This window comes from Mesoplodon mirus (assembly GCF_964341445.2).
Source record: "Mesoplodon mirus genome assembly, chromosome: X".
Lineage (NCBI taxonomy): Eukaryota > Metazoa > Chordata > Mammalia > Artiodactyla > Ziphiidae > Mesoplodon > Mesoplodon mirus.
In genome coordinates, this window is record NC_138981.1 from 96,170,739 (window position 1) to 96,183,854 (window position 13,116).

General features: G+C 37.8%; 1 long non-coding RNA gene across 3 annotated transcripts in view; it reads right to left on the reverse strand.

The window, feature by feature from the left end:
• Positions 1–6,689: 6,689 nt before the first annotated feature.
• The window catches only part of LOC309797214, an 89,327-nt gene continuing 82,900 nt past the window's right edge, over positions 6,690–13,116 (reverse strand). For all 3 annotated transcript variants that reach the window (XR_014292563.1, XR_014292564.1, XR_014292565.1), the window contains 2 exons: positions 10,978–11,048; positions 6,690–10,202 (listed from right to left, as the gene is read on the reverse strand). This is a non-coding gene — a long non-coding RNA (uncharacterized lncRNA). The remainder of the gene's footprint in view (positions 10,203–10,977; positions 11,049–13,116) is intronic.

A 13,116-nucleotide genomic window follows, 5' to 3' on the forward strand; every position in this document is an offset into this window, starting at 1 on the left:
TTTTCATATGCTTGCCATACGTATATCTTGCCATATGTATATCTTCTTCTGTGAAATGTCTCTTCATATCTTTTGCCCATTTTTTAACGGTTGAGTTTTGAAAGTTCTTTATATATTCTAGACACTAGTGCTTTGTCAGATATGTGGTTTGCAAGTATTTTCTTCCACTCTGTAGTTTTTCTTTTCATTGCTTTTAACAGTCTTTCACGGAGCAAAAGATTTTAATTTTGATGAGCCAGTATGTCAGCTTTTTTCCTTTTATGGATCATGCTTTTGGTGTCAAGTCTAAGGACTCTCTAGTGCTAGTTCCCAAAGATTTTCTACCATGTAATTTTTTAAAGTTTTATAGGGACTTCCCTGGTGGTGCAGTGGTTAAGAATCCGCCTGCCAATGCAGGGGACACAGGTTCAATCCCTGGTCCGGGAAGATACCACATGCCGTGAAACAACTAAGCCTGTGAGCTACAACTACTGAGCCCGCGTGCTGCAACTACTGAAGCCTGCGTGCCTAGAGCCCATGCTCTGCAACAAGAGAAGCCACCTCAATGAGAAGCCCGCGCAACACAAGGAAGAGTAGCCCTCACTCACCGCAACTAGAGAAAGCCCGTGCTCAGCAAGGAAGACCCAAGGCAGCCCACCCCCCAAAAAAAGTTTTATAGTTTTATATTTAAATCTGTAATCTATTTTGACTTAATTTTTGTATATGATATGAAATTTAGGTGAAGGATAAGTTTTTTTGCCTTTAGATGTCCAATTGCTTCAGCACCATTTGCTAAAAAGGCTATCATTTCTCCATTGAATTGATTTTGCTCTTCTGTCAAAGATTTATTGGGTATACTTGTGTGGATCTATTTCTGGGTTTCTATTCTGTTCTGTTGATCTATGTGTCTATCCCTCGCCAGTACCATACTATCTTGATTATTGCCAATATATTGTAAGACTTAACATCAGGATAAGGGATTCCTCCCAACTATATATATTTTTACTTTAGTGCTTTATAGTAATTGCTCTGTGATATGAGCAACTATTTGTCTATAATATAGACATATCAATTTGCAAAGAATTAGAATATAGTAAGATATATTTTAAACTATACCTATATGAGAAATAATTTAATAGTCATCCTTGAGGAACTGATATAATGGAAAGAGCATTGGACTAGGAGTCGGCATACCTGGGTTTCATAGCTAGCTTTGACACAAGCAAGCTAAATTACTTTAAGCATATCTCTCTTTCTGAACTTCTCAGAGTCTGCTTCCCCATCTGTAAAATGAGTAGGAAGTAGATAGTCTCTCAGATTTTTTCTAGAAAGAGGAAAAGTTCCTGAGTTTATTTAGTCTATATGAATTGTCTACATGGCTACCACATAGCACAACTCCAAGAGGCACCATTCACACTGTATTCTGTGTCAGGATTTGGAAAACAATAGCCTAAGGCCCAAATCTAGACTGCAGCCTGTTTTTTGTAAATCAAGTTTTACTGGAACACTGCCATGCTTATTCATTTACATACTACGTGTGGCTGCTCTCCCCACTACAATGGCAGAGTTGATTAGTTGCAATACAGACCCTATCAGAAAAGCCAAAAATGTTTACTTTACAAAAAAAAATTGCCAAATCTTGGTCCATTTGAAGGCTGCTTCCTGGAGTTATGCAACTATGGTTGACCTAATTATTTAAATATCTGTACATAAGGGAGAAAGCACTGATTTGACAAGAATTAAACTCCTCTTTTGTTTTATTAATCTATCACTATAGTTAGAAAATAATCAGGGTCACAAAAATAATATTCCTAATTTTAGTGCCATCATTATCATATGAGTATATGGTAAATAAGCCCTTTCAAATAGTAGCAGAAGTTTAGCCTAGGAGAAATAGGCCTTGATGTATTAGTTTAGATAATTTCTTTTCATTCAAGTGCTTTTCAGTTCAAAAAACATCTGAGCACCCCTGAGCATCATGAGATGTATGTGTGCTGTGAGGTAAGCAATGAGTAAGACAAGATCCTTGCCCTCAAGAAACTCACAATCTAGTTGAGGGGAAAGAGGATAAATCAGAGAAAAAGCCAACACAATTAAGATACATTGTGATAAAATATATAAAAGGGGGCCAATGAGGCTGTAGGAACATCAGGGCTATGTTTTCCTTCATTTCTTAGCTGAGTGGCTTTCTCATGTGATGACATTGCAGGGGAAGAAAAAGTTTTCCTCAACTCTCTTAGGGTCTCTGGTTGGGTCTGAAAATTAAACTGACAAAGACAAATTAACAGGAGAAAAGTATACAAGTTTTATTAAATTTTTACATTTAATAAAGAGAATGAAGACCTGAAGAAGTGATCAGAGCAGGAAGGCTTTATACCTTTTATACAAACAATAAATTTGTGAAGAATTGACAAGACAAAGGGGTTTGGGAGAGGGTAGTTAGTGGTGAAGCAGTAATTAGGAAGATAAGCGTTAGTTTAACAAGGTTTCTTTATACAGATTTCTCTGGTGCCATCTCTGGGCAGATTAGAGTCTGTCTTCAGTAAAAGGAGAATTTATTTCCTGCCTTTAGGCAGAAAAGGGGGAGCTTTTTTAGAGTTTGCTGCTTCTTAATTGCCTTAAGCTCAAAATAATTATTATGTCAAAGAGACATATTTTGGGGCCTCCCTGGGCGCAGTGGTTGGGAGTCCGCCTGCCGATGCAGGGGATACGGGTTCGTGCCCCGGTCTGGGAGGGTCCCATATGCCGTGGAGCGGCTGGGCCCGTGGGCCATGGCTGCTGGGCCTGCGCGTCCGGAGCCTGTGCTCCGCGACGGGAGAGGCCACAGCAGTGAGAGGCCCGCGTACCGCAAAAAAAAAAAAAAAAAAAAAAAAAGAGACATATTTTGGAGTGGTAGATTGTGGTTTCCTTCAACATTCTATCATTCCCTGAGTGTTGTCACAGCTTGCCCTAGAATGGTTTATTTAACGTATGCTTTGTATGAATTAATAGAAACTTAAAAGTATTGCCCACTCTTGGCACTTTTGAATTCTAGAGTTTTTAGTTATACTATACCAGAATGTCTGACCTGAAATGATAAAGGAAGTGTGGTATATATATATATATATACAAAATGGAAAACAACCCAGTCATTAAAAAGAAGGAAATTTTGCCATTCATGACAACATGGATGGACCTTAAGGGCGTTAATTATGCTAAGTGAAATAAGTCAGATAAAGACAAATACTGCATGATCTCACTTATATGTGGAATCTAAAACAACAACAACAACAACAAAAAAAACTCATATAAGACATCAGATTTGTGGTTACCAGAGGTAGGGGTGGGGTATTTGGATGAAGGTGGTCAAAAGGTACAAACTTCCAATTATAAGATAAACAAGTAATGGGAATGTAATGTACAACATGATGACTATAGTTAACACTGCTGCGTGGTACATTTGAAAGTTGTTAAGAGAGTAAGCCTTAACTGTTCTCATCAAAAGGGAAAAAAATTTCTGTAACTGTATGAGGTGATGGATGTTAACTAAACTTATCGTGGTAATCATTTAACAATACATGTATGTCAAGTCATTGTGATGTATACCTTAAACTTACACAGTGCTGTAGGTCAATTATATCTCAATAAAACTGAAAGAATAAATAAATAGAGAAACAAAGTAGAATGTCTGACCAATACACATGTACATATATGTTTTCTCTTAATCATACGGGCTCAAAACTTTGGGCTTATATTTAATTCTTTGAAGCAACATGGTTGAACAGTTAGGATTTTGTGGCCAGGTTGCCTGGGTTTAAATCTCAACTCTCTGACCTTCGGCAGGGTGCTTATACTCTCGGTACTTCACTTTCTTCACCTGTAGAATACCTAACTCGTAAGGTTTCTGTGAGGAATAAATGATTTAATATATATAAACTACTCAGAATATGCCTGGCACATAATCAGCTCTAAATACATGATTGTTATAAATACCATTCTTCCTCCCTTTGCTCCCTACATTTATTTAGTTGTTGAGCCACGCATATTCTTCCTCTACCATGCCTCTCCAATCCAACCTCTCTACTCCATTCTCACAAATACCACGCTTTTACTACTTTTCCTCTGGAGTATTCTTTCCACTATTCAATTCGTCCCACATTCCAAAGTCAGATTAATCTTCCTAAAATGAAGCTCCAGTGATGTAAAACCTGCCTTCTCCCCATATATACAACAGTGATTTTCAACCTGCAGACTATGGAACCCTGGGACCCTATGAGGTTACTGTAAGTGATTTTGGAATCCATATTACACTCCAGAGGCAGAATTCTGTTAGCCTATAGTCTGCATTAGGTAACTAGAAATTATCCAAACCAAAGGCTGGACACTGGACCCCATTTAGTTTTGAGTCCTGGTATTCCTGGTAAAGACAGGTTTCTCTAGATTTTTTTTGCCCTACTCATATAAGAATAAGGTGTGTATTCAAAATATTTTAACCAATCACATATTTTGAATACCTTCAATCTCAACAATGAGAACTCATTTCTAATGTTCATCATGCTAATTAACAAGCCAGAAATTTCACCAATAAAATCTGGCTTCCAATGTTCCCAATGTAAACTAATAAAGCACATGATATTGCTATAGATAGTGTAGCTATAAATAAAGCACTTGTAGTAGCCACTTTATGGGTAGATGCCTTCTAATTTAAATAATAGTTGGCTCTCTGGAATGTGAACTCCTAAGTATGAAACCAAGCAGGACCCTGTGGAGCCCTCCAGGGTACAAAAGTCTTTCCACATCCTCCATTTCTCGTTTGTAGGAAAAATGTTTTCAGCCTTCTAGACCTTCCCTGAGCTCCAAAGGGCAGATTCAAACAGTTAGTAAATAGAGGAGCAAGGGAATGCAGAAACAAAGGAAAGACAGTCAAGAAACAATAGTGCAGCAATGGAGCAGATCCTGGCTCCTCCTCAAGGAATATACATAACAATCTGGTACACATCTCTGAGTTCTTCTACAGGAACTAACCCCCCCACCCCCACCCCCAGGTGGAAGATGGTAACTTCAGGCTGAGCACAAGCACGAGAACCGCAGACTGGTTGGAACTAGAAGGCTGATGATTGAGATTCTTGGAACACCACCCTGTTACCCCACTACCAACCAACTAGAGGAAGGTCACATCCTCCCTCCAAATTTTGCCTATAAAAACTCTTCCCTGAAGACCATCAGGGAGTTGGAATCTTTTGAGCACGAGCTGCCCATTCCCCTTGCATGGCCCTTGCAATTAACCTCTGTCTGCTCCAAATGCCAACAGTTTGGTTTGTCTTCACTGTGCATCAGCCACACAAACTTGGGTTTGACAAGTAGAATACTAGTCAAAACTGGGTTGTAACTTCAACTAACACAGATGTACAGTGTCACATTTTCTATGCTAAAGTGTTTTAAATGATAAATAACCTAACACTTCTGCTCTGATTTCTGCTTGTAATTACCCTTCTATTCTTCCTAGGTTATCTCAGATGATACTTCCATAAAGTCTTCCTATAAAGCCCCAATGAGCTTCTGTAGCACTCAGAACTTCTCTTATGATACCCACCTTATACTCTTATAGTCCCTTTCCTCACGCTGATTCTCAGAGGCAGTAGAGCACAGCAGTTAAAAGCATGAGCTCTGGAGTCAAGCTGCCAGAATCTGAATCCTGACTCCACCTGTGACCTTGGCAAGTCCTACAAGTTGCTTAGCTCCTCTCTGCAATTTCCTCATTTGTAAAATGGGGATGTTGCAAATTAATTGTAATATGCATTTGCTGTATTGACTGAGAATATTTAACTTTGCCATAGGAAACAAGAAAATAAGTGGGAGAGATGAAATTCATACATATGTTAAGCAGAGACAAGTAGATTAGTAACCCATGAGACATTTTAGACATAAACTAGATATATGTGTGCAGAACATAAATCAGAAGGGATAGAAGAACCAAATAGGCACTAAATATTCATGAAGCACAGGAGGCACCTAATATTCACGATACACCAAATATACATCAGACCCCTGAGGCACCAAATATTCATGGTACAGTAAATATATGAGGCACTCAGTATTCATGAGGACCTAAATCAGCCACCCATGAGGGTCACATATTCTGGGCCCATGTATCCTCTGGCCAGGAAATGAAAAATAAAAATCCCTAGCTGCTCAGCGGGCTGTTGCAAGCTTCGGCTGTGGACAGGCACACTGGCCCCTACAACACTCCAATAAAGTATGTGTGTATAACTGGCTTCAGGCTTCTTTCATCCACAAAGCCCCTTTGCTCAAACTTCATCTCTGGTCCTCCTAACCACACCATCAGTGGGGAAGGTTAATGTGGACAATAGAAACAGGACACATGAAGGTTGCATAACCCAGGTGTGGTTTAGCCTGCTGGCATCCTATCCTAAGTGTATTAACATACTGCATGTCTCTCCTCTAGTTTCTTACTGTAAATATTGAATTGACATAATATTGTAAATCACGTGATTTGAGTAATCTGAGACTTACCTGAGTTTCTAAGAGCTCAAATGCTCATTATTCCCCCATGCTTTAGTTTTTTTTCTTAACAGCCTTATTGAGATATAATTCACATATCATACAATTCACTCATTTAAAACATACAATTCAATGTTTATTGGTATATTACACTGTTTTTTTAAATCGTGGTAAAATATATATATAATAAAATTTGCCATTTTAACTATTTTAATTGTACAATTTAATGTCATTAATTACATTCACATGTTATCCAACCACCACTATTTCCCAAACCTTTTAATCACCCCCAAAAGAAACTCTATAACCATTAAGCAATAACCCCCCATTCCTCCTTCCTCCAGTCACTATTACCTTTAATCTACTTTGTTTCTATGAATTTGCCTAATCTAGATATTTCATATAAGTGGAAGCATATAACATTTGTCCTTTCTTTTTTTTCTAAGATTCTTTTGATGTGGACCATTTTTTAAAAGTCTTTATTGAATTTGTTACAATGTTGTTTCTGTTTTATGTTTTGGTTTTTTTGGCCATGAGGCATGTAGGATCTTAGCTCTCTGACCAGGGATCAAACCCACAACCCCTGAATTGGAAGGCAAAGTCTTATCCACTGATCCGCCAGGGAAGTCCAACATTTGTTCTTTCATGTCTGACTTCCTTCACTTAGCATAATGTTTCCAAGGTTCATCCATGTTGTAGCGTATATCAGAACTTTGTTTCTTTTTATGACCAAATAATGCTCCACTGTATGGATATACCATATTTTGTTTATTCATTCATCTGTTGATGGACGCTTGGGTTGTTTAAACCTTTTGGCTATTGTAAATAATGCTGCAATGAACATTGGCATAAAAATACCTGTTTGAGTCCCTGCTTTCAATTCCTTTGGGTATATATCTAGGAGTGAAGTTGCTGGGTTACATGGTAATTTTATGTGTAGCTTTTAGAGGCACCACGACCAAACTGTTTTCCATAGCACTTGTGCCACTTTACATTCCGGCCACCAATGTACTAGGGTTCCAATTGCTCCACATTCTTGCCAAAACTTGTTATTTCATTAAAAAAATTATAGGCATACTGGAAGATGTGAAGTGGTAACTCAGTGTAGTTTTGATTTGCATTTCCCTAATGCCTCCCTTTAGTTTTGCCTAAACATACTCCCTAGAGCAGATTTGGAAAACACTTCCTGTAAAGGGACAGACAGTAAGTACCTTAGGATTCACAGGCCATATAGTCTTTTTCACAACAAACTCTGCTGTTGTAGTATGAAAGCAGCCAGAGGTAACATGTAGAAAAGTGAGCATGCCTGTGTCAACTACAAATTGGCACTTGCCATCTGCCGCTGGATTAAATCAGGTGCTGCTGCAGTTGCTGACCTTCAACACCCCCTGAAAGCAATTCAGGGTGGAGATCAGGTATGAGGCACTCGGTGCTCTGAGAAAATATGGCAGAACAGGTCTTCAGATAGATATTTTCAGGAGCTGATTTTATGAGCCCAATTCTTGCATCTCCTCATATCTAGAAAAGTACTAAATTCCTTCATGGTGATGTCTGCTCCTCGTGACTAGCAGTAACCCTCATAAGACCTTCTGCAAAATATGTGCTTGATTGCATGTATTCCTCCTTCACCAAAATCACATATATATTGACCTTCCCCCCTACCTCTTTGGAGCAGTTTCTCAGAGCTATCTGAAATGCTGTCTTCAGGGCTCCAGTCCTCATTTTGCCCCAAATAAAACTTAACTCACAACTCTCACATTGTGCATTTTTTTTAAGTTGACTCCTGTGTTACAATAAAACTTTATTTACAGAAACAAGTGCTGGGCCAGATTTAACACACCGGCCATAGTTTCTAGACTCTTTATCTAGAGCTACAGAGCCATTGTCGCTGAATTTTCACCACATGCAAAAATACGAATGGGCTTCCCTGGTGGCACAGTGGTTGAGAGTCCGCCTGCCGATGCAGGAGACACGGGTTCGTGCCCCGGTCCGGGAAGATCCCACATGCCGCGGAGCGGCTGGGCCCGTGAGCCATGGCCGCTGAGCCTGCGCGTCCGGAGCGTGTGCTCCGCAACAGGAGAGGCCGCAATGGTGAGGGGCCCGTGTACCAGAAAAAAAAATATGAAGGAATCAAATTTTTCTGTTTATTTAAAAATATTCAAACAATATTTACTAAGTACCCACTATATCCTGTATGTGCTAGGTGCCGGGTATACAATACTGAGCAAGATGCAGTTCTTGCTCTCAAGAAGTTCTGAGACACTTGGGAAGTTCTGAGACACTTTTACTGAGATGGCTTTTTATTATTTTTCTGACGCAATTGAACACTTAGCTCTACTATAGAGATATTATGGTTTCATTACAACAGGGAACAAAACAAAATACCCCACAATTAAAGGTTTAAATTCTCCTGGGAAAAGTCTGACTCAATCCATTTGCTCATTTATTTTGCTTTTTTTAAGCCATGTTAATTATTTAAGGGAGCAAGAGAGGCTCTAAGCCCATACAATTTCCTTGACTACTTTTACACACAAATTTTAAATTTCATGTGTTAAAAATAATAAGTATGTTTTAGGAAGTGAAGTTGATAATCTTTTAAAAAGTTTTCCATGTTTAATCTTTTCTGTTATGCCTCACACTCAATGATATCACTGAGGTGAATAAAAACTGACTGTACAAAAGAAAATTGAAAGGGTGAAAAGGACAAAGATCAGGTCAAATATGAATAGAGATAATCATGTTTTAAATCTTATAATTAATTTACCATGTACAGTCCACAAAAAGATGCTGGCAGCAATAGAACCTCCCTGGCTTAAATCAAGAGAATTCGGGGATTAGAAATGACATTTAATAGAATTATTATTATAAGCATATCTTATTATTAAGATGAATGAAATTCATGTTTTATCTGAGTTTCTGAACACATGCTAGCAATTACAAGAATGTTTAAATAAATAAATCATCAGAAGTCTTCTACCCAAGTTAATCCCCTTTAATTAGGCAAGAGCTTAATAGAAAAGATTAGTCTTTACAAAGCTATCAGTATTTGAAAACTAAATTCAATTTGACAAATGAAAGAGATTAAATTCAAGGCAAAGCATAGGGCAAGGGTCTAGCAATCAGGAGGTCTATTTGTGCACCTGATTCCTTGAGTAAACCTGGGCAAAGTACTTTAAATCCTCAGCTCTAGATTGATGGATGGATACAGGGATGGATAGATAGAGGAATGTGTGATAAAGCAAGTTAAATAAAATGTTAATTATAGAATGTAGATGGTGAGAATATGGGTGTTCACTGTAAAATTATTTCACCTTTTCTGTATGTTTCAACATTTTAGTAATAAAATATTGGAAATAAGAAAAATCCTCAGTTCTTTATAATTAGTGACAACAGGGTCATAGTCCCACTTTGACCATAAAAGATAGTTTTTTGTGTGTGTGTGTGTATGTGTGTTTGTGTGTTTTACCTGACATGCTAGCCAACTTGCAGTACCTGTACTACATTTTCTACATATTCCAATATTTTAGCTCTAATTTAGTATGTTGGACTGGAAGGGATAGTGTAGATGTATTCCTTCCTCATCTTCATTTATACTTATTCCCCTGAAGTTAGGAGAGCAGCCACAAGAACAATCAGAAGCTCCATGTTACCAATCTTCATGAAATGATTCCAAGGTTACAGTTGTCAGTCCATCACACCAGAGCAATGACAGAGTTCACCATCTGTGTGGATTACAGATGGGCCTTATTTCTTAGGAGAGAAGGTATAGTGGAGAAAGAAAAGGTTCCTAAAACAAATACCCAGTATTTGGTTGACAACTTATCCAATTTTATGTTCTTATCATCAAGGGAAAAGGGGGTCTTGTCTCAAAAGGGAAACTCTATTACTAATTATTAATCACCAAAGGAATTAATATTCAGGGCCCTACTTGTAAGTAGGTTGGCTAGAAAGGTGGAAAAAAAATTTAATGTGAGTTAAGTGAAGGAGGCAAGGCATGAGATGTAGCCAGGTATGAGAGCTCTGTGAGGCAGAGACTTTTTGGCTATTTCTGTTCACTACTATATCCCTAGGCCCTAGAACAGAGCCTACCACGCAGCAGGTACTCACTAAATACTGAATAAAGGAATTCTCCCCAATTGACTAGATTGTAAACACATTTAGGGCATGGACCACAGCTTGTCACCGATCATATTAAAAAGAACCAGGCAGTCTAGCCCCAAACGAAATCACCACAGGCTAAAGTTAGAATACTAGTGGGATGAAACGTTTCTTATCATACCTGTACCATGAACTCTCTCTCTCAGCTTGTTCATTTAGAAACTTTAATAGCTTAACACTTTGCATGAGATGAGGTATGCATTTTGAAAAAGGAGGAAAGAAAGGGAACTTCTACTTTTAGATATTTAGAGGACTAATATTTCCTAGTTGTAATTTTAAGGCATTTAGGCAGTCTTGTGTATATCTCAACTAACTGTTTTCTGCAAAAAAATTACCTACCTTTATGTTGCTATGACTTTTGTATGACTGGAAGAGTTCTTATGAATCAGGAAGTATCAATGTTGCTATTCCTGAAAAAGAAAAAATAACTGATAAATTTGTAAGTTTTCACTGACTGAGATAGAGCTGGCAATTAATGATTTATTCATTCAATTATTCATCGGGTACGTAATGAATGGCTATAATGCTTCAGGGAGTGAGCTAGGCCCTAAGGATACAAAAACAGTGAGAGTGGACCCATCTCCTAAAGGAGCTCATAGCCTAGTAGGACAGGGGGAGATAAGGATATCAATCATCAGAGTGCAGTGTAATAGAAAAGTACCCTAAGAAAAGAACGAAGAAATGGGGAACAGGGCCATTTTTCTGGTTTAACTGATTAACAACTTTAACCAATAACAGAATCATTTTAAACTGTAATAGAATCATTTTCATATCAGAAGAGCTTTGAAAAACTATGAACCAACTACAGTATTTCACTTTAAAAAAGAAGATAACTTTTATATTATTTGGTTAGTTTGTTAGTGCACATGGTCTTTAAAAACAAAATATGAAAAATGTGACAAATGGATTATTATAGAGGAAGTACAAGCTTTAATAAACAGCACAATTTTTTAAAAGGGTAATTGTAATTTATAATTTATTTATTTGACTTATGCTGGATATAATTACCATTATAATGTGTTATTATTTTCAGTCTGGCATGAGATCTGATTCCAATTTAATGCAGGCAGCCTGGTAGAGCTCTCAGTTTTCAGCAGCAAGTATCCAGCCAGAGACAATATTCAAGCCTTAGAAGAATGGAGGGCCCTTATATAGTCCTTCAGTGGGAACAAGTGCCATCAAGCTATGCACCTTCAGGGTTCTTATACATAGAAAACCTTAACATATTTGTCTTAGGTATGCTGATTGAGGGCACAATTAGCTCTGTTATTCCCAACCTTCTGGTATAGGTTTTACATATATGTGACTCGGGCAACCTTCTTATGATGATCCTACATGCTCCTCTGGCTATAAGTTTTACAAATAAGTAAATTAGGAAACCCTAATATTGATTCTGATTATATATAGTGACACTTGCAGCTCTTATGTGTTGATACTGATAAGATGTTATGACCAGATCTGGGACTCAGAATCATAATCATGATACTCTTCTCTCCCCTCCCTCCCTCTCTCTCCCTCTCTCTCTCTCTCACACACACACACACACACACCACACACACACACACACACTCATACCATAATTACCAAGGGGGTATAAAGTTTAGAGAAGTAGGTAGTTGATATATGGGAAATAAAGAATGTGATAGTTCCAGCACACATGAGATTTTAGATTGAGAATCATGCCCAGTATAGTCAGAAAAACAAAACTAGAATACACCACAGTCCAAAATATATATAAAGACCACAGTGTTAACAAGAGTGGTTTAGAGATCTTCAAGACCAGCATCAGTGATATAAAGATCAAGAAGGAGCCTTTGGGAATTTTAGCATAATTAACGAAGAGCTGTATTCAGAGCATTTTGGATAACTGCCTCTGGGGATTAGTTCCTATATAATGCTTTAGTCTGCATACAAATTTTGCTGCTGTCTTTTGCTCAGAATAAGTGTAAATACTAGTTAGCTACTACACCTAAAGATAAACTACTGGTACACTCCATATAGAGCATGTTACAATTCTTCCCCAGAATATCAGAGGCAGGATTTACTTTACAAAAACAACATCTATAGAGAGGCTAGTAAGGAATCTCAAAAACAAAGATAAGCACACAAGCAAGAAACACCAATTAATATTTAAACAACAGTTATCATGTAGGAAACCAAAATTAATAAACAGAAAAACTACAATCAGAAGAAACAATAAATAATGGAAAAGGAATAAATATTTTAAAATAACTATAAGTAATGTTCTCAGAAGAACAGAAGTTATCAGACCCATAAACAAAGAAAATGTTGACATAAAACAAAACCAATGGCAGCTTTTTCTAATCACCTTTCCCATTAACCTGTGCCTCAGACAGCCCTGCTTCTTTATTCTTTATCCCATAAACACCCAAGCCTCTTGTCTTTTTGGAGCAGATTTGAGACCTGCTCTCCCGTCTCCTCACTTTGCTGCAAACCTGGGTGTCTCACCATTTTGGC